The following is a 19,519-nucleotide window of genomic DNA, read 5'->3' on the forward strand; positions in this document are numbered from 1 at the left end:
TGCAAGAACGGGACTATTCCGTGCCGAAAATGGAGCGTATCCATATCGAATGGTTTGGCCATCCAGTATCGGTCATTTTTTGGCCAAGGTTTTGTCGACGCTTATGTTTTGGCACCGCATTTTATCAGCCGTTTGTTGGCCAAAACTTTCCGTCTTCATGTGACCCGACGCAGAAGGGGCTGGCCTCGAAATGAATGAGTTTCATAGACATTAACTCGCTCGTTGCACGTCCCTAGTCGCTAATGTAGTTCATCCCAACGGTCTTGGACCAGGTTTTCCAGAAAAACCAGTCGGGAAAATCTTACCATGAACTCTCATGATAAAGCCATATTTTCTGCGTGTCTCGATTATTCGCTCCAGTACCCAACACCGTGGCCTTAGATTTGTAAAAACTATCGCAGGATATTTCCAATAAATTCAACAAATATTATATGCATATCAACAGATAGCTCTGGCACCGTGTTGGCTCAAAATTATACCTTTTGCAGTCCATACTTCAATAAACCTTGAAGGAGTAAAATTTGCGTTACAATAACCTGCAAATGGGAGTCTGTGATGATGGTATTTACTACTATCCTCGTGCCTCGCACTAATCGAACAGGTATTACGGAAGTATGATGATTGTTTAGCGAAAGTTAGCAGAAAGTCCATTTGACGTCATTTCCCCAGCCTGTCGCAGGCTCCGACGGGCTGATATACTGTATGTCTGCCCATACACCAGCTGCCAAACCAGGCTTTTGGTTACGTAATAATTATAGTGCGAAAATATTAATTCACTGAGAGCTACGACTAGTGGTGCGTCGTAAGTTGAACAAGTTTTTACAAATGCGTCGCAACAACAAAAGTTACACTGCCCATAAATTTCCTATAAGGTTTATTTGAATTATTCCATGTCAAAAAAATGAACAATTATTATTCACGATTTTCATTCGCACTCATCCGGGATTTTCATACGCACGGTTCGCACCACCTTCGTCATTCGCACTCATCCGGGATTTTCATTCGCACCGTTCGCACCATGTTCGTCATTCGCACTGCAATTTTTTTCATTCGCACAAGTGCGAACCGTCACACAGGTTGAAAAGCACTGGTGTAAACACTTTGCGCGATTAGCAAACGTGAATAAGAAATAGGGTGGATCGTATAAAAATGCCATATTGTGTAGCTTTATTTCCGGAAATTAAAGCCATTACTACACTTGCTTTTATGCTTCAACACGTATGTTATTCAGAAAAAATAACTGATTTTAATTAGAACTCAAAGTATATGATACTGGGAATCGAAAGTGAAGTATAAATACTACTTCTAAAAGCGGAAAATGTATGTCATGTCTTTAGTCCAGAAAGTTTCACAAAGGTGGTATGCTAAAAAAGCTTTAAAACTAAGAAAAGTGAGAGTCCACTTTTCCGGACTAGGAAACGCCATGGACTGCTATATTACGATGTGATAAGTAAATGCTGGATTGCGAAACATCAGTTTCAAACGTTATGATGAGCCATATATACTGGGATGAAATATTTCATATGGGCGAAGGGCGAAAATGCGGTGTGAACGGAATCATGCCAACCCGCTACCGAAATTATATTCACCGATAGCCTACTTTCGCGAAATCATACTGCATGGTTACTCCGTATCCCCTGAGCGCGAGGCGCGACGAAAATTCTATGCTTTACCCAACTTTTATGAAAATTAAATGTTGACATTCCTTGAAAACAGCCCCGAAATTCCTCAGGCTATCTTCCTGATTAGAGGATTAAACTACTTCTACTTTGACAAACTGGAAAAAGCGAAAAATAAGTGAGAAGAACACAAAATATTACGAAGTAGAAGTAGCGAAAATCAGATCTACTTGAGTAAGTACCAAAAGTAGAGGAAAACTACTTGAGTATTTCGAAAAAGTAGAAGTACTTCGTTATTGACCACCTCTGCTCATAGCATTTGGTTCGACATCGATGTAGTGTAGACATTCCTAATTCTCCTCTGCGATTGCCAATACGGGAAAGTTAATTGCATTACGTTTTGTTTTGTTTTATTGCTCTGAGTGACCACTGAATCAACTGCGAATGTGGTAGAGATTTCCTCACATTAAATTTAGTCCTACACCAAGCTCTTAAAGTTAACATGAATGAGGGTAACAACACTCAGAAGTATCATCCTTTTTGATGCAACGAAGAAATATTCTGACGAACTAATTGCGGCATTAGAAAATATCCATTTTTTGGTTTGGCTTATTATTATTACAAAATAACAAAAATAGCTTCTTTTTGGCATTTTGGAGATTTTATTTTTGGCCGTTTTGGCATCGCCATGAATTCGTATTTATAGACTCGAATTAACCATGTAAAACGAAGTCACAAAACAGGCAGCATCCACACTGTTCAATCAAACGGAAGGATTTAAATCCGATTTGAAAACGATGTTTGAGATCAAATTTACCCGATACAAAACCGAGTGCTTCTGCAAGTCGCTTCACTATGCGTGTCAAATTACTGGTACAGGTTACAACACTTATGAAAGCAATTGGAAAGGGTTTCTGGCACGTTTGGATAACGGACTTCACTACCCAACCATGTTAGAAATCATGAGTGACTTTTATAATCAATATTTATAATGTGAGATATTATCCACCCGAGAATGAAAAATCAGGAAAGGATGAATGTAAATATGAATCTATGGCACGTATAGATTTGAAGGCCTTTTGCATATGTCCGTTCATTGATGAAACTATGGAAAACGTGACACAATCTACGAGTTATTGAACAATGAACATGCAGACAGTTTCAATTGCAAGTCAAATGGCAATGGAATTTGGTATAATTCACATTGAGCTAAATGCAGCCTGGGTCGTAAGTGGCGGCTACATCATGTGACAAAATTCATGACCAATGAGCATTGACAGCAGGGAAATACCTAGCAATCGCGCTAAATTTTAAAATTAGGGCCCGCTATCATAGATTACGTAATATTCTAATTGCTACTTCGGCGTGCAAAGATCATTAACTTCCTTATCGCTTAATATCATATGCTTCCTAATACTTGGATATCATCTATTTCCTAATCGCTGGATTGATCAATCCACAGATTGATCGCAAATCCATAACTAATCACTGAACTTCATTCACCTTTTATGAACCCCTTGGATAGTAGTGTGCGGACCTATGAAGAATTCACTAATTTAAGAATTCTGCTTTACACACTGTTTTTTTGTCGCCTCATACAAACTCCTGCCAATTCTTGCTGATATTTTTTATCAAAATCTTTCATGAAAATCTGTAATTTAGGAAAGCCTCATTTTTAGCATTTTAAAATGTTTATTTTTGGCAGTTTTGGCATTTGGTTCCCGGAATGCCAAAAATAACACGGTCTGCTTATTATCAAAAGGATTACTCTGTTACAATTCGCAATTGGGTGACTTGAAATATGTCTAATACCCTGTGTGGTCATCGTCGATCATCCCTATTCTGCGCAAGCGGGTTTTCAAATTGGCCTAATGACAGCCCACTTAACCCAATTCGAAGTAATTTTCTATAAGAAACAGTACCCCATCGCATGCAGAACAGTTCAAGCTTGTTCGATGCATGTGCGAGGTTCTTGCAGAATATTTTACACCGATCCGAAGATATTCAATGTAAAAAATAGTCTATGAAATTTATATGCGAATCCTCCCCGATGGTCCACTGGATAGACTTTCAGCCCGCAGGGCAGAGCCGTCGGAATTAGGAGCAGGCTTGTTCAATGTCAAAGCACTACAAGCGACATCGCATATTACAGGGATATATGCGAATAAAAATCCTCAGTGTCAGTTTCAAAGTATCGTTTTGTTCAAAATATGCTATTTTTCTCTATGTCCTATACATCACTACTCCTGGCTGACTAAAACGACCTTGCTGATGGTAACGGCATTCTCTCGAAGGAGACTCAGCCGACGTGAATGGGTTACTTGTATTAACGTGACATTGACAATGGTCCAAACATTCACAATCACGGATCACGTTAACGAAAATGCCTCTTTGCATGTGGCCTGTCTGGCGTTCAACCTCTTTGGCAACCAGACCCCGTGTGGAGTACGATACGTTGCTTGGCTCAACTCCAGAATTCCTACCTAATTGTTGGAGGTCTATCTAGGCGCCTCCTCGCCCTCTCATCCGCGTAAGGGATGATTTACAAAAGCCTAGAAGTGGTCCGTGCTACAAGTTGGCAGTTACGGAATCAAAAATAAGAAATATCGGCCTGTTATAAATGACCATTGTAGCAGTGTTGGGATCAAGTCACTACCTTCGAGTCACGAGTCATCTCGAGTCATTGCAAATTTTGACTCGAGTCAAGTCAAGTCAATCGATTTTCAAAGGTGACTCGAGTCAAGTCAAGTCACTCGTTTTTTGGAGGTGACTCGAGTCAAGTCGAGTCAAGTCAAGTCAAGTCACGAGTCAAGTCACAATTCAAGTCAAATTGAATTTTCGATGTATGAGTGATGATTCAAAGTCATTACACTTTGCTAGCTGTGTGAAAGACAGATTAATTGATCAATGCTGATCATTTATCTTGAATCAAATAACGAATATCTAGTTAAATATACCTGCGAAAAGACGTTGTATCACTCACGCACACGTAGAACTGTTAATAAAATACGTGAGTAACTGGACAGTCACATGCTACAGTCAGTTATTATCAGCCAAAATATAGGACATAATCAACATCTATACATCCGTGAGTAAATAAACGCCCGAACTATATTTGTTTGAATCAAATCATACATAAAGGTTGGTAAAGGTGAGCATTGCGCAACGTAAGCATTGATCCGTCTAAGAAACAGAGACACATTGCTATTTAGAGTAATCTTCTACTACTACTACTACTACTACTAATACGACAACGCAAGCTGTGATACTTTAGTTTGCGGTCTATTTATTTGTGATCTAACAATCGAGGATCAGTGTATCGTACGATCAGTGAATGACTGGTTGCTCTCACAAGTGACACCGGCGTATCTCGAACAATCCGAACATGCACAAGATACAGTGATTTATTCGACACCGTTTACTTGATGACTTGAAATTGACTCGTAAATTTTGCTCCGAGTCACGAGTCAATGCGCATTTTTGAAGCTTCGAGTCAAGTCAAGTCAAGTCATTTTTCCAAAGTGACTCGAGTCAAGTCAAGTCATACGAAAAAGTTGACTCGAGTCTGACTCGAGTCAAGTCATGACTCGAGTCATCCCAACACTGCATTGTAGTCGACAAAAACCATGAATACCACAAACAACAAGAACACTGCTCGGCACACTTCAGTGTTAACGATCGTTTTTAGTCATCAGGTAGTGTTTATATGGCGATGAGGCTGTGATTAGGACTGAGCACAGGAACAAAGTGGTGAGTATTTTCATCCCAAATTTTGCTGTTTCGACTCTTGGAATATCTGGCTTTAACCCTGGCTATACTCAAACGAAAATATTTTTGGGGTGGAAGCAAATATGAGATAAGTTCTCAAGAACTACTGGAGTTCTCCTCAAGACCTAAGTGTTTATATCAATCGCTAATTTTATTGTTATTAAAATACAAGGTAATGAATAAATTTGACCAATGAAATTCGTACTTGCATATATTGGATATACGTGTCTTCGGAAATTTAGGGCACCCATGCCACACGTTTAACACTATTGGTCGAGATCTCTCGAGTATAAGCTTCGTGTGTGCCCATTATGTAGCATGATGTTATTTCGTGCCCGGTGGCAACGATTATCGCTGGAAACGTTCACACGTACCCGACTAAACTGAAAGGAAAAACTGATTTGGTGAGACGCACGCGATTCCAAATTCACGTTTCTTCACAAGATGCAATATTATCCCCTTCAGGCCGCATTTATGCCGCAGGGCTCTAATCGAAAGTGAAAGCTTCGAAAGTTTCGTTCAACATACATTGGTCATTTTAGGGCCAAGACTTATCCCAGACCTAACACAGTCCAAACCGCCCCTATGGTCTCAAGAGATACTAGTAATATAACATTCCCTCACAGTTGAGAATAGTGCAGTTTTAGACACATATCGGTATGTTTGTTTCATTTTTCGGAAGATAAATTTAGTGACACTAAATCGCGCCAAGCGCGATAAACATTTTAAGTTCCATAAATCTGCCTCAAATACTTTCTTTATTAATTTACGAAAACGCACGAAAAATGTGGTTGGCCATGGCGAACGCAAGTCATTTAGAAAATTACCGCACGGGCCACTCAGAGTCTTCTCGCGAACTGCGAGTTAGCCACTCCCGGTATAGACCTTTTCCAGTGACAGGACTTCCAAAGCTATTTTGCTCACGAGCAATCGGGTGCCAATATTCTCTGAATATATTTCTCAATGATGCCACTGACAAATACCATTGTTATTATTTAAATGGCAGTACTCAAACGAGATTTTTGGCCGACGCGTGATATTGTATTGCATGTCGTTTTTACTGATCAGCTCGCTTATGCAAACAACAAAGTATCTAAATTTCAATAGTTCCATGGTACTACTACTATGATAGTAGGTTATAATAATAATATACTCTCCGCGATCCCATAAATCAGTTTGGAAAGCCCAGGTTCGGAGTGTGAGAATGCATATCGTTCGTTGCCCTACTGATTTATTTGAAGATGCCACCGGAGGCATCATGAATGTTCTTGACGTGGATTGGGAAGAATCAACAACGATCTGGGGCGTCAAACTGACAATAACCGGAGTATTGGAAGGAACATATCTGCCCGCGACATACCAGGCTCGCAGACGTAGATTAGATGCGGGTACACACGATTTCAGCCAGGGATACGGGATACCTTCAATGAATAAATATAAAAGGTACAGCCTATATACAGACTTATATATGCGTAAAAGCTTTTGCGAGCTGTGCGTTACAACCTCCAATCAGACATGAGGTAATCGTGATTTGTAGTCGTAATACTCGTAATCGATTATGACGATTACACCATTCTCCAGAGAGTCTTCGCAATCGTAATCGATAAGTTTGCATAATCGATCGTTCTGTAAATAAGCGATCACTCAGATCATTCGTTTGACAAGACATATGAATACAATCTTTAAAAGTGGGCACTGAGCATGCGACCTTGCTAAATCGAATATTGGTGGGATGGCAAATTGTCCGCAATTAGGTGGAGATTTTTAAAAATATGTTCTCTCTAGAAGACTGGTTCACACAGTATCAGTTCAAATTGAGCTCAATTGTATTGCAACCGTCATCTATCTGTTTTGCTTAAATATTAACTTAGGCTACTGATAAACAACAACAGAATGACAATTCTTTAAAATAATAACATCATATTATTAACGTAGAAATTAGGAAGACGTTTAGCAGGCCTATCTCAAAACGAAAACTGCAGCGCCATTTCTTGATATACGCGGTCGTGTCTTGAAATTCCACGTCGTCGATTTGATATGAAGGAGTGCCGAAATGCCTCTCCACAAATATAGTTGGTTACGAATTCAGTAATGCAGTAATATCACGTAACGCTTCCGACGACACATTTGGGTATGATCGCAAAATATATGGCACCAAATTGAAACACAGATTCTTAATGAACATATAGCGTTCAGCCCAGTCATTTCTATCTAGCAGCCCAACTTGAAAGTTTTCTGGAATAGTGGCTTATCACAGAAGAAATGGATTTTTGCAAACATTTTTTTACCAAAATGCCAGCAATTCATCTCTAAACAGCAATATATTTGTATCAGTGGGCTATTGGAATTTGGCAATCAAAATGTGTTTGCACAGTCGAATATATTCCATCTCAGTTCTCAAGTTTTAGCAGTTTTAAAGCGAAACAACCTCGTGATTTTTCCAACTAAAAAAATACAACTGAGTTATTTACCATTTTGCAATTTTAGAGGCTTCGTGGACCCAGGTTGAGAACGACTGCTCTAGAGGCAGTATGTCATGTCTTCGAATAGGTGTTCTAGTTTCACATATAAGGAAGCGAAATGTTTGGTTGTTTGTTTTTTGGGGTATTCATGGTGTTTGTCGACTACTATGGTCAATTACACCAGGCCGATATTCTTTTTTTTTTTTTTTTTTTTACGGCTCCCCGTATCCGCTGCCCTTCTGCGACCCTCTCCAAGGTTATAGGGTCGATTCCGGGTCAGGGTCTTGATTACACATTTTATTTAGTTTTTATTTTATTTTGACTTTTCTAACTTAGGGGTTTTTAAACAGGTATATATAAACGTAGCTTTTAACGGTTTCTTCTTGTTTTTTCCTCTTATTTGCGTATTCTTGTTTCTACGATGGTGTGTACCTTTGTACAACCATATACTCCAATAGTAGCGATTTTTATTATTTTTCGTATTTCCTTTTACTCGTCAAAAGCCAACCGCTGGAAGCGAGTGATTGGGGGGTTCTTTGTTGGCCCCTCCCCTCTTTCCTGAAGGGTTTTCCATGACTTTTTTCCTTTTATCTCTCGTTGGGTTAACCCAACTACCGTTTGGGACCCCGCTTGGGGGGATGTTGTATTTTATTCTCATTTTTGTCTTTGTTTTGCAAGTTCCTGCCAATTTTATCATGCCGCTTCTATATATAGCTCTATTTTTTCAATCCATTTGTGTGTTTCCGGGTTCTGTGTTACTCTCTCAAGTCTCTTTTTCATTTTTTTGAGAGTATTTTTTTCAATGTTTTCACGCTCTACTTTTTCGTTGTTAATATCGAGCGATAATTTTGGGTTTATAATTTTTCTCTTTAGGATAGATGTTAGTATCCAATTTATTTTGTTTTTTTCATTATTATACAAAATGGCGTCATTTGACAGCGCAGTTTGCATTGCACGTTCGATGTTTTCTATAATCTTTTTTATATACGTGCATTCCACGAGTAGGTGCTTTGCATTGTCATTTTTCGATCCGCAAAATTTGCAGTTTAGTAGCAGTGGTTTATTATATTTGGTGTGCGTAATATTTCTTTTCCGCTTTTTTTCACCAAATATGAAGCCTTCGGTCGCAATCCTATAGTTTACTTCCAATTCTTTATTTGTGATGACTGTTTGCCCCTTGTATTTTGTTTTCCAGATTTTTGGCCACTTTACCTCCCCGCCGTTTTCTAACCTAATTGTTGTTGTTTTTTGTCTCAATTTTTTGATTTCTGTGTATAGTTTCTTGTGTGTTATTTCTCCCCATTCTTCTTCCGTAAGTTTCAGCTTGTTTGTTGTGTCTAATATGTCGGTCCAGTTTTTTGGGGTCGAGTATTTGTGTGGTTCCGAGTTGTTGTATAGTTTTGTGTTAATTGCTTTAAGTTTTGTCCCAAGTTCGTATATGGCATGTTTATGCCATATTTCTGTTGGGGTGTCAAGTTTTTTGAGGATTGCGACTTTCTCTGCTTGGCAGGTTTGGATTTTCCCAACTACATCCGGGAATCCTATCCCACCTTGGTCTTTGTTTGCAATAAGCATTTTTCTTGCAATGCACTCCATTTTCTGTGGATACCACAGAAAATCGAAGTACAGTTTTTCGATCTTTTTGATGTCTTCTTGAGTGGTGGTTTTACTCTTGCGTTAAATAATATCTGACTCGATGCAAGGGAATTTAAGATCGTGAGTTTTCCCGTCCATGTTAAGTTTCTGTTCTTGTATGCGTGAAATATGCGTTTTAGCTTAGTTATTCTTTCCTTCCAGGTTTCCCTGTTTTGGTTTTTGCCGTAATATTGTCCAAGTATTTTTATCATGTCTTTTTTTTTGCTTTCTAGCTCCGGAGTTCGTGTTCGATGTTTTTGTGGGTTAATGTGTAAAATCTCAGTTTTCCCGGTGTTTAGTTTTTGCCCCGTTGCGCGTTCAAATTTCCCGAATTCATTTAATATGTGCTTCACGTCTTTTTCGCTGGTCAAATAACAGGTTACATCGTCAGCGTATTGTTGTATTTTTATTTTTGCTTTGCCGATGGTAAAAGGCTTTATTTTATTGTCGTTTTCGATTTTTCTTCACAGGGGGTCACTGCTGATGGCATAGAGTGCCATGCTCAGTGGACACCCCTGTCTGATTCCGCGCTCTATTTTGATGTTTCTTGTGAGTGCGCCGTTTATTTGGATCCTGCTGGAGGCGTTTTTGTAGATTCTCCGTATTATGCGTATTATATTTGTAGGTAGTTCGTATTTTCCCAGGATTTTGAAAAGGTATTCGTGATGTAACCTGTCGAATGCCTTTTCCTGGTCCAAATTCATAACTAGTAGTTCTTTCTGTTTTTCTTGGGCATAATCAATCACCGCTTGGGTGTTTCGCAAGACGTCAGTTATTTGCCGATCTTTTATAGCACATTTTTGGGTGTGGATGATTAGATTTGGTAATATGGGTTTTAGCCTGTTCGAGATAATTCCGGTTAATATTTTGTAGTCTGTATTTAAAAGCGTTATTGGTCGCCAGTTTTTTAGATTCTTCGGTTCTCCTTTTTTATACAATAGTGTTGTTATGCCTATTGTCCAGGATTTGCATAATCCTCCAAACATATATGCGTTATTTATAACTTCAGTCAATTCTTTTTTGAGAATATCCCAGTATGTCGCATAATATTCTTTTGAAAGCCCGTCGGAGCCGGGAGTCTTTCTGTTCTCCATATTTTGGATTGCGCATCGAACCTCGGACTCGTCTATCTGGCTCTCCAGTTGCGCTCGTTCTTCTTCGTTTATGTTGAGGCCATTTATGTTTTCTAGGTACTCATCTTGGAGTCTAGGATCCTCTTGCGCTGATTTTCCCCATAAGTTTTTGTAGAATTCTTCCACCGCACGCATGGTTTCGGTGTTATTTTGCGTTTCTACTCCCGTTTCATTAACTATAGTTGTAAAGATTTTACTTTCTTCACGTTGCTTTAGTTTGTCGTAGAAGTATTTGGTGGGTTTTTCATTTTCTTCGATATCCTGCATCTTGTGTAGTGTGCATTGATATCTTGTGTTCTCTTCCTCTATTTTTTTGAGTTTTTTTGCTTCTTCATAGGCATTTTGGTCCCCACTGGTGTTTTGTGGGGTTTTTGCGATGTTTTCTTGTAATGCCTGTTTTTCTTTATTTGCCGCATTTCTTTGGTGTCTCTTGTTTGTGCTTATCAGTCTCCCCATTTCTTTTTTATAGTGGTCCCACCATTCATAGACGTCACCAAAAGTTGGTTTGTCTTGGATACATCTTTCGTGTAATATTTCTATTTGTTTACGTAGACTAACGTCCGCGTATTTTCTAGTGTCATTTTTCCAAGTTCCTTTGCCCCACCTGTTGTACCTTACTTTCATTCTTACGTGGATCTTTTGCAAGAAGATGTGGTCAGAGACGAAGTTTATTTTTTGTTCACATGACTTTACTCGACTCAAGAATCTTTCCGATATGTAGATATTGTCTACTCTTCTAGATTGTTTGTGTTTTATTACTGTGTACAGCCTTGTTTTCGGATTCCTCCACCTCCAGATGTCTCTAATTTTATAGATGTCGGTGAAGAATTTCCAGATCTTAGCGGCCGGGGTCATAGTAAAGTTTGTGTCATTTTTCACATCTATTCTATCGGTGACGATGTTGTAGTCTCCACATATGATGTCATCATTCGGTTTCTTTTCAATTTCGTTTATAAGTTCTTGATACAGCTCTGTTTGATACTTCCCTACGTCGGGTGGGCCGTAGATGTTATAGAGGTTTGTTTCCTCTCCGGTCTCTTTCTCTACAAAGGTTAGTAGTTGCATCCTGTCTTCTCTAATTATCTTGTGTGCTAGGTTGTATTGCTTTTCTAGGTCTTTTTTGACTAGAATCGCAGTTCCTCTGTAGTATAGCTTCTTCCCTTCTGTTGCGTCTACCCAGTTTTGTTTCAGGTCTATATGATTCGCATAGTATAGAAAGTTGTTTTGGTTTGCCCATTTCTGGACTCTTTGGGTGTCTACCCTGTGCGTTTCCGTGAGACATACGATGTTTGTGCGTTTTTCTGTTTTTATTAGACTTTTAATTTTATGCCAATGGGTAGACATTCCGTTTACGTTCAAAGATATTATGTCTAGATCAGCATCCATTTTCCTTTTGGTGGGGGGAGACTTGTTCGCTTTGTTACACTAGTGTTTTTTGGGATCCAGGAGTTTCCTCCTGGCCCTCTGTTGTTGTGTAACTTGTTCGTCAGGGCTACGGTCTTGCATTGATCGCTTGTTTGGTGACGGGGCGCTGAAAAACTCGGCTGCTGTGAAGTTGCTTATGTTTTTGTTCCTTTTGCTTGTTCTACCCTTATTTTCTCTCCTGGGTTTGGGAGAGTCCCCTGGTCGGTCTATACTTGGTGTGTGGTTCTCGTCCTCATCTGTGGTTACTATCTCTAACGACCCTTCGTTCAGGAGATCATTTTTCGGTGATTTTTCCACGATGGTGTCGTTTGGAGATTGGCTTTCCGACTCTGTTTCACTAATGTCGCCGAAGAGATCAATTTGTTTGTCTTTTTCGTCTTTGTTTTCTGTTTTTTCTGTATTTATGTCAACTCTAGGTTTTTGTGCTAGCAGGAATGCTAGTTCGCTATCTTCTTCTTCTTCGATCTCCTGTTGTGTTGCTTCTTCAGCCAAGGGCGGGCTTGGTCTGGGTGGGATCGGTGGAGGTTGCTGCACTGTGCAGTTTTCCTTTCTATGGCCCGTTTGTTTGCAGGCAAAGCATACTGTCTCATTAGGGCAGTCTTTTGCGTTATGGCCTACGTTGAGGCATTTGAAACATTTTTCATTTTCAATGTCCGTCGGCAGGTATACCTTGCAGGGGGCTTTGCCCAGGTATACGAACGGGGGAACCTTGCCTTGTACGTAGTTTTCTACGAATAGCTGTCTATAGCCGTTCTGGAAGTTTGTTCCTCTGTGGTAAATGGTTCTTACCTCTATTATTGTACCACAGTTGAACTTTCCAAATTTTCGTTTAATTTCATCTACTTCCACCTCTGTGGGTACAGCGCGGATGTTAATTTTTGCTGTTGGATGGCGGGGTGGCTGGAAGTAGGCTTTGCCATGTGGGGTTTCAAGCCCGTCACTCGCTTGGAATAGGAAGCTGTCTTTCAATCTTTCTACCTGAGCATCTTTATCGAAGGTTAAATTGAAAGTGTTCCTTCCTATCTGAAAGATAGATGTTATGCTGTCCGTTTGCGTTTTTAAAAGAGGGTGTTCCGTTACTGCCGTGATGATGTCTGTTGTTTCTGTGTCAGGCGGCGCTATTATATCGAGTGAGCGTGGTCTTTCGCCATATGTGATTCTCCTCGTTTGTTCTTCATGGCGCAGCGCATTCGCGTATGCCATCTAGCTGTGTACGCGTGTGTATTGAAAGGCTTTCTCGCTTGGCCCAGTGTGTGGGCTTTAAGGATGCTGTGTAGGTGAAGGCTTATTGTCTCTCACTGTCTTGCTTACCACTAGGGCTGGGCAAAATCGAGTACCTGAGTGATTCGATTCTGAATCACGCAATATGCTTCGAGTCGAGTCGAGTAATCGAGTATCACTCATTATGACGTCATAACAGAATGTAATATGTCAAAGCTCAAATAGGTACCTTTTATGCCACCACAAAGAATATAATGCCTGTTATCCATCACAATAAAGATACTTTGGTATTTTTCGACCATACCGATTTCATTTCACTTGGTGACAGTATTGTGGGATGACCATGACTTCGGAAATGTTCTATTTCCAGTAACGTTCGTAGCTTTGTACTTTATGTTTCGTATGCTACGATGCGGACAATGAAAATTTCAAGGCTTCAACAGTGAAAATTAGTATCGAAACTACAATTCTCGTTGACAAATTTACTTTCAGTGAGGAGGAGCGTATAATTTCAATACTCGAAAAAATCGCCTTTTACTACTCGACTCGAATCATTAAAATTTATACTCGATTCAGATTCGAGTACTCGAATCATTGTGCCCAGCCCTACTTACCACTACACTGTTATAAACTGCGTTGTTTGCGGTGCGTTTTAAAAGCGCTCTGGATTGCTTCTAAAGGCGTTTCTAAGCGCTTTGTGTAGACCGATACTGCAGTTTCGGGTACGCTGTTCGATCGTACGATCACCGTCTAGACCAGTGGTTCTCAACCTTTTTCACCTCGCGGACCGGTAAAATTTCAAAAAATATTCGGCGGACCGGTGAACCTCCAAAATGTAACCCAAAATGTAACTTATGTCACCGTTTTGTTGCAAGTAGCCTATGTGGTGCTAGGGATTGACAGTTTGACGGTTCTGATCGTCAATAATTATGATAAAGATGGCATCCATGTGATTTTACGGTAGTGGGTCTGCTGAGTCGATGTAAAATCGCCTCGCCCGGAGAAACGTGCTACCGCCGACAGTCGTCCACGGTCTTTCGTGCCGAAGGCCGCGGATGAAACCTACCACGCTATCTCGAATAATATTATTATATTCGGCAATATCGAGAGATGAAGCGTTTCGGAGTCTAACAAAGCACCTTTTCGTGCAACCTTGCTCATCATTGCCCACTACCACCAGACGTATCGGCCACTGTGGCTACTACGCATACAATGCTCCGCACGAAAACACATGAATTATCAGAATTATCAGGTTTCCCGGTAGAGCTAATTGAAGTGTCCGTCTTGGAAGATTTAGGACACGTTAATTAAACATATTCGGGCTGGCCTGTTGGAATAATTATTTCGTGGCATGTCATTATTTCATGACCTATACTGTCTGGTATGTAGTGAGTATATATTGAATTCGCCCAAGCGTACTAAACCAAAAGACGGACACGATTCCAAATTGGTATTTCTTCACTGGCAAATAATTTGTCTCTGTGGTATGGCATTTTTCCTATGGGGTACGCAGATTGCCAGGACAGCGAGAATCGTGTCCAGCCGTTTAGGCGCCTATCGACCATTAGACATATATAGATCGAAGTTTTCGGTCAACGAAGGGCAGTCTTTTTCGGCCAAGGTTTCCTCGCTGCAGAATTGTTTGGCACACTTTTTGGAGTTCCATGTTAGCCCAAACTTCATTGTGTGTTGGTGCGTCGTGGCGCGGAAATGGCTGACGTGAAATGCCTATTTCTATAAATCATGCGCATTTCTTGGAGAAAGGGCACCCAATAATCAAGACATTCAGTGACAGTAAATCGCGCAAAAGTTGGATAAATTTTTAAAAAAAATACTCAATAATTTATGCTAATACAGAAATAATTTTGGGCCCTTTCAAGCTCAACCCCGCTCCAATTGGGGGTTTGGGGCAGGCCAGTTACGGTTCTGCGCAAGATTAATGAATCGAAAACGAATGATCGCACACAGCGCGGCTTGGCGAATCAGCTTTTACTTGTCACTCGCATATCGTCAAATGACACGGCTTGAGCTTTAAGTCAAATTGATTAAACAATGAACATGTTACCAACTTTTAAGAGTTTATTCGCATCATAAAGGAAAATTATTGCTACAATGCAATAGAAGGAAAGAAATGTATATGCGATATTGTTTTCTAGCTACTTGAGCATGTATAACGTTATGCACTGGCATTTTTTTCCGCAGTTCTACTTTTATGTCAGAGTTAACGAAGGGTACAAAACACGAGAATGTTTAGCAGTTTTAGTCATGCATTGAAATAATATAAATACAGCACTTATATCAATACACTCGTTTGTCTTATGACTGGGATTTGGGCTCGATGTATGGGTACGCTCCGCTGGCGTCTGCTCGCGGAGCGGTCGTGAATATCCGCAAGTGGGCGGCCGAGCTTCGAGCTCGTGGTTTCGTCCACGTCCGCTCCTTCCGTTTCGAGCACTGGTTTTGCAAAGGCATGAAAGGGTCAAGTATCGCTAGTTTTCGCGTGATAGGGGCTCCCGTTTGTTTTATTCCTAAAGTCGCGCGCGCGCCCGTTCTTTTATCCCATCGAGGATTTCTTCCGTTGGGTCTCCCTCTTCGCTTCGTTCCCTTCTCTCCAGTCTCCGCAGTATTGAATCGCGTATCCATTTCGAGTCGATCCGTGGCTCACCATGAATTCTTCTGTTTCTGGCCGCCCATACCGCCTGTTTAAAAATGGATATTAATTTCAGCAGCGCGATTTTTTTACCTTCTTCCATAGTTGGTGGTTCCAGGTACATGTTCATGATTGTTCGATGATCGACCGCTCGGTTGTTGTCTCTGGTTATTTCTGCCCAGAGATCTAAAAACATTTTCATGACAGAATTGGTCGCCCTGCATTTTGTAAACAGAGGGGTATGCGTTTCTGTATTTATGTGGCAGAAAGTACAATGACTAGTTCTTGTAGCCAACCTTGCGTATAGGCGGTCCCTGGTGGGTAGGATGTTATGTGCTATTTCCCAGTTATGCGTGCGTTGTCGGTAGGTGAGCGCCGGGTGTTGGATATTCTCCCATCTCGGGCCCTTCATCTCCTGTATGGTTTTGGCGTGGTTTCGGTCCATCGTTCTTGCATACATTTCCTTCTTCTTGTTGATGACCTCTAGGTCTAGCTGTAGGCTTTTCATTACCTCGCTGATTTCCTTCCAGTGACGTAGAGGCTGGAAAGTATGTGCTTTTGAGTTTGAATACGATTTTTAGCATACCTTTGAAGGGTGATGGCGAGCTGGTGTTCGAGCCGGTTTTCCCATTCTGATTCCGGTGGTTTCCCGTTTTTTCTTAGGAAGCGTAGTGCTGGCTTGATATAGATAAGGTCCAGGATCCTAGGGATATCTGTCAGAGCCAGTCCTCCCTTGTCCTTGGGTTGTATCACTTTTTCATACTCAAACTGCTCGTATTTCTGGAAAACAAAGCTCATGAGGTGTCGTTTGAGTCGTGCGCGTTGCGCTGACGGGAGCCTCGATGTAGTCGCCCTGTATGTAAGTAAGGGGAGTATGTTAGTTCTTATTATTTGAATCTTTTCCCACCTCTTGAGGTTCATTTTTTCAAGGTTTTTTACCGTCCTTGCAACCTCGTCCACTGATTGTGTCCATGGTTTCTGCTCATCGGCTTTCTCGTGGGCTATAGTGTTTCCCAGGATTTTTAATTGTTTCACCCACCTTATTTTAGTTGGTTTGACCCGCCACCTTTTCCTCTCGAAACTGATTGCCATTGTTTTTCCCTGGTTTACTCTTAGTTGCTCGCCTCCCCAAATTTCTCCAGCATTTCCAGAGCCTTCTCCGCATCTTTCTCCCTGGAGAGGGTGACGGTGATATCGTCGGCGTACGATGGGGTCGTTATTGGTCTTTTGTAGCCGGGCAAGCGGTATCCGTTCACTTCCTTGTTTAGTTTTTGAAGCAAGGTTTCTGTAATTAGAGTGAACATATACATTGAGATTGGGTCCCCCTGTTTGATACCTTTTTGGATTTCGATTTTTTTTCCCGTCGATCCGTTTAACGAGATGGTTGCCGTTCCTTTTTGGTACACTTTTTTCAAGAAATCCTGAAAAACGGGGCCAAATCCTGCTTTTTTTATTGCAGCGTGCATGAAATCATGATCGACTGAGTCATAAGCTTTCCTAAAATCAACCGATAAAATGGCACCTGTTTCATTACGTTTCATGTCCGCTGCTACTTCTCTGGTCAGGAGGTTTAGCTCTTCTATCGATCTTGGCGGATTGACGAATTGATGTTCGTGTGTTATGGTGGCCAGGACGGTTTTTATTCGGTTGGATAGGATCTTCGTGAGAATCTTGTAATCCACGTTTAAGAGCGTGATTGGACGGTAGTTCTCGATGTTGTTTCGCTCGCCCTTCTTGTAGATGATCTTGATCGTTCCTCTTGCGAGGGGTTCTGGAATATTCTGTGAAATGTATATTTCGTTAAAAACCTCGGTTAGGTCCTTCGCTATAGTTTCTAGGTTTTTGACGTAAAAATCAGCGCTGACAATGAACATGTTACCTCACGAAGTTCTGGATCAGTTTAAAATTTGATGATTTTTTATTTTACCAATAGACAAGCCTTCAACATATTGCATCTTGACATTATGGTTAAAATTGTAAATTACCTCGCGGACCGGCGGTTGAGAACCACTGGTCTAGACGGTGTCGTAGCGTGCGCGTAATTAAGGTGAGGTTAAGCCGCTAGACAGACTCTCGACTTCTCAAGAGAGAGTCAAGTCTCTAGAGAAAAGACTCGACAAGTTCTGACTCACGCGACCGAGTCAGAACCTGAAGAGACTCCAACTAGAGTTGACTCACGAAGACGAGTCAATCTTTAGTGGAGGTAGATACAGACTCCTTTGAGACCTGACTCGGGAAGGGGAGTCAAGTCTCAAGGAGGGAGGGGGGATGACTCTGAAGGAAACTCGAAGTGAAGCGGAAATCCAACGACGATAAGTAAGAAGTAGAAGAAGTGGTTAGAGTAAGTCTAGCTAGGTAATAACTAACGTTTACGGTAGTTTATCCTATTGCCTCAGCGGCACTGGAACGTCTTTGCAACCTGAAAGTAGCACGCGTCCTTAATACAACCAAATACTCAAAACGATGTTCACCAGATTTGGCAATCAAAATGTGTTTGCACAGTCGAATATATTTCATCTCAGTTCTCAAGTTTTAGCAGTTTTAAAGCGAAACAACCTCGTGATTTTTCCAACTAAAAAAATACAACTGAGTTATTTACCATTTTGCAATTTTAGAGGCTTCGTGGACCCAGGTTGAGAACGACTGCTCTAGAGGCAGTATGTCATGTCTTCGAATCGGTGTTCTAGTTTCAAATATAAGGAAGTAAAATGTTTGGTTGTTTGTTTTTTGGGGTATTCATGGTGTTTGTCGACTACTATGGTCATTTACACCAGGCCGATATTCTTCCGTAACTGCCGATTTGTAGCACGGCCCGCCTCTAGGCTTTTTGTAAGACACCGCTGACGCAGATGAAGTGGCGAGGAGGAGGTTAGGTAAACCTCCAACACTTAGGTATCGGAATTCGGAATTCGGTCGGACTCGAACCCGCACCCATTGGTGTTGCAGCCGCGGATTATACCACTGCGCTATCTCGCCACCGAGGAAGCGAAATGAATGTAATAGTAATTAATCGTGATTAGTTTTCCATGTAATCACAATCGCGCGTCTCATAACTAAACCTAATTGCAATCGATTACATCCATGCAGTAATCTACCCGTGTCTGTCTCCGATTAACTGAGCGATATGTGTAATCGACTCTGATAAATTGATCCGCTCAGGCCGAACGGAAATATGAGTTATATTGGATGCTTAGTGCTTACACATCGGACATAAACAAGTTACCGAACTTTAAACCGGTATACTTCATCTAAATGGGCCTACTATACCTGAATCCACCTTGACCACCCAATCCATACGACATTACGATGTTCTTAGTGCAAACGTAACAACAGAACGTTTTGTGTAACTGTAATTCCGCTGCACCGGAAAGGATGCGCAAATGGATAACAAACTGAGTAAGTTTTCATTGATAACAAAGCTGCTTTAAATAGGGTTACCATAGTTTGAGATCTGAAAAAAACGATTTTTTACAAGCTACAAAAGTTAGGTTAGCGAACGGGAATACGGGTAATTTGAAAATTCGAAAATTCTAATGTATTGACTGAGAAAACATTCATTTTTGCAACTCGTCTCCCGATAGTCAACCTTGCCGTCACTGCCATTAA

The 19,519-nt window shown here is 40.9% G+C and overlaps 1 protein-coding gene across 1 annotated transcript in view; it reads right to left on the reverse strand.

Annotated features, from left to right (window-relative positions):
• Positions 1–18,370, reverse strand: part of LOC145442396 (tektin-3-like) — a 147,787-nt gene extending 129,417 nt beyond the window's left edge. The window contains exon 1 of the mRNA XM_080320300.1: positions 18,351–18,370. The gene's annotated coding sequence lies outside the window, so the exon portion shown is untranslated. The remainder of the gene's footprint in view (positions 1–18,350) is intronic.
• Between the last annotated feature and the right edge of the window lie 1,149 nt (positions 18,371–19,519).

The sequence above is a fragment of the Botryllus schlosseri genome, chromosome 7, assembly GCF_051294905.1.
Source record: "Botryllus schlosseri isolate E-star chromosome 7, Bs_hap1, whole genome shotgun sequence".
In the NCBI taxonomy this organism is placed as follows: domain Eukaryota; kingdom Metazoa; phylum Chordata; class Ascidiacea; order Stolidobranchia; family Styelidae; genus Botryllus; species Botryllus schlosseri.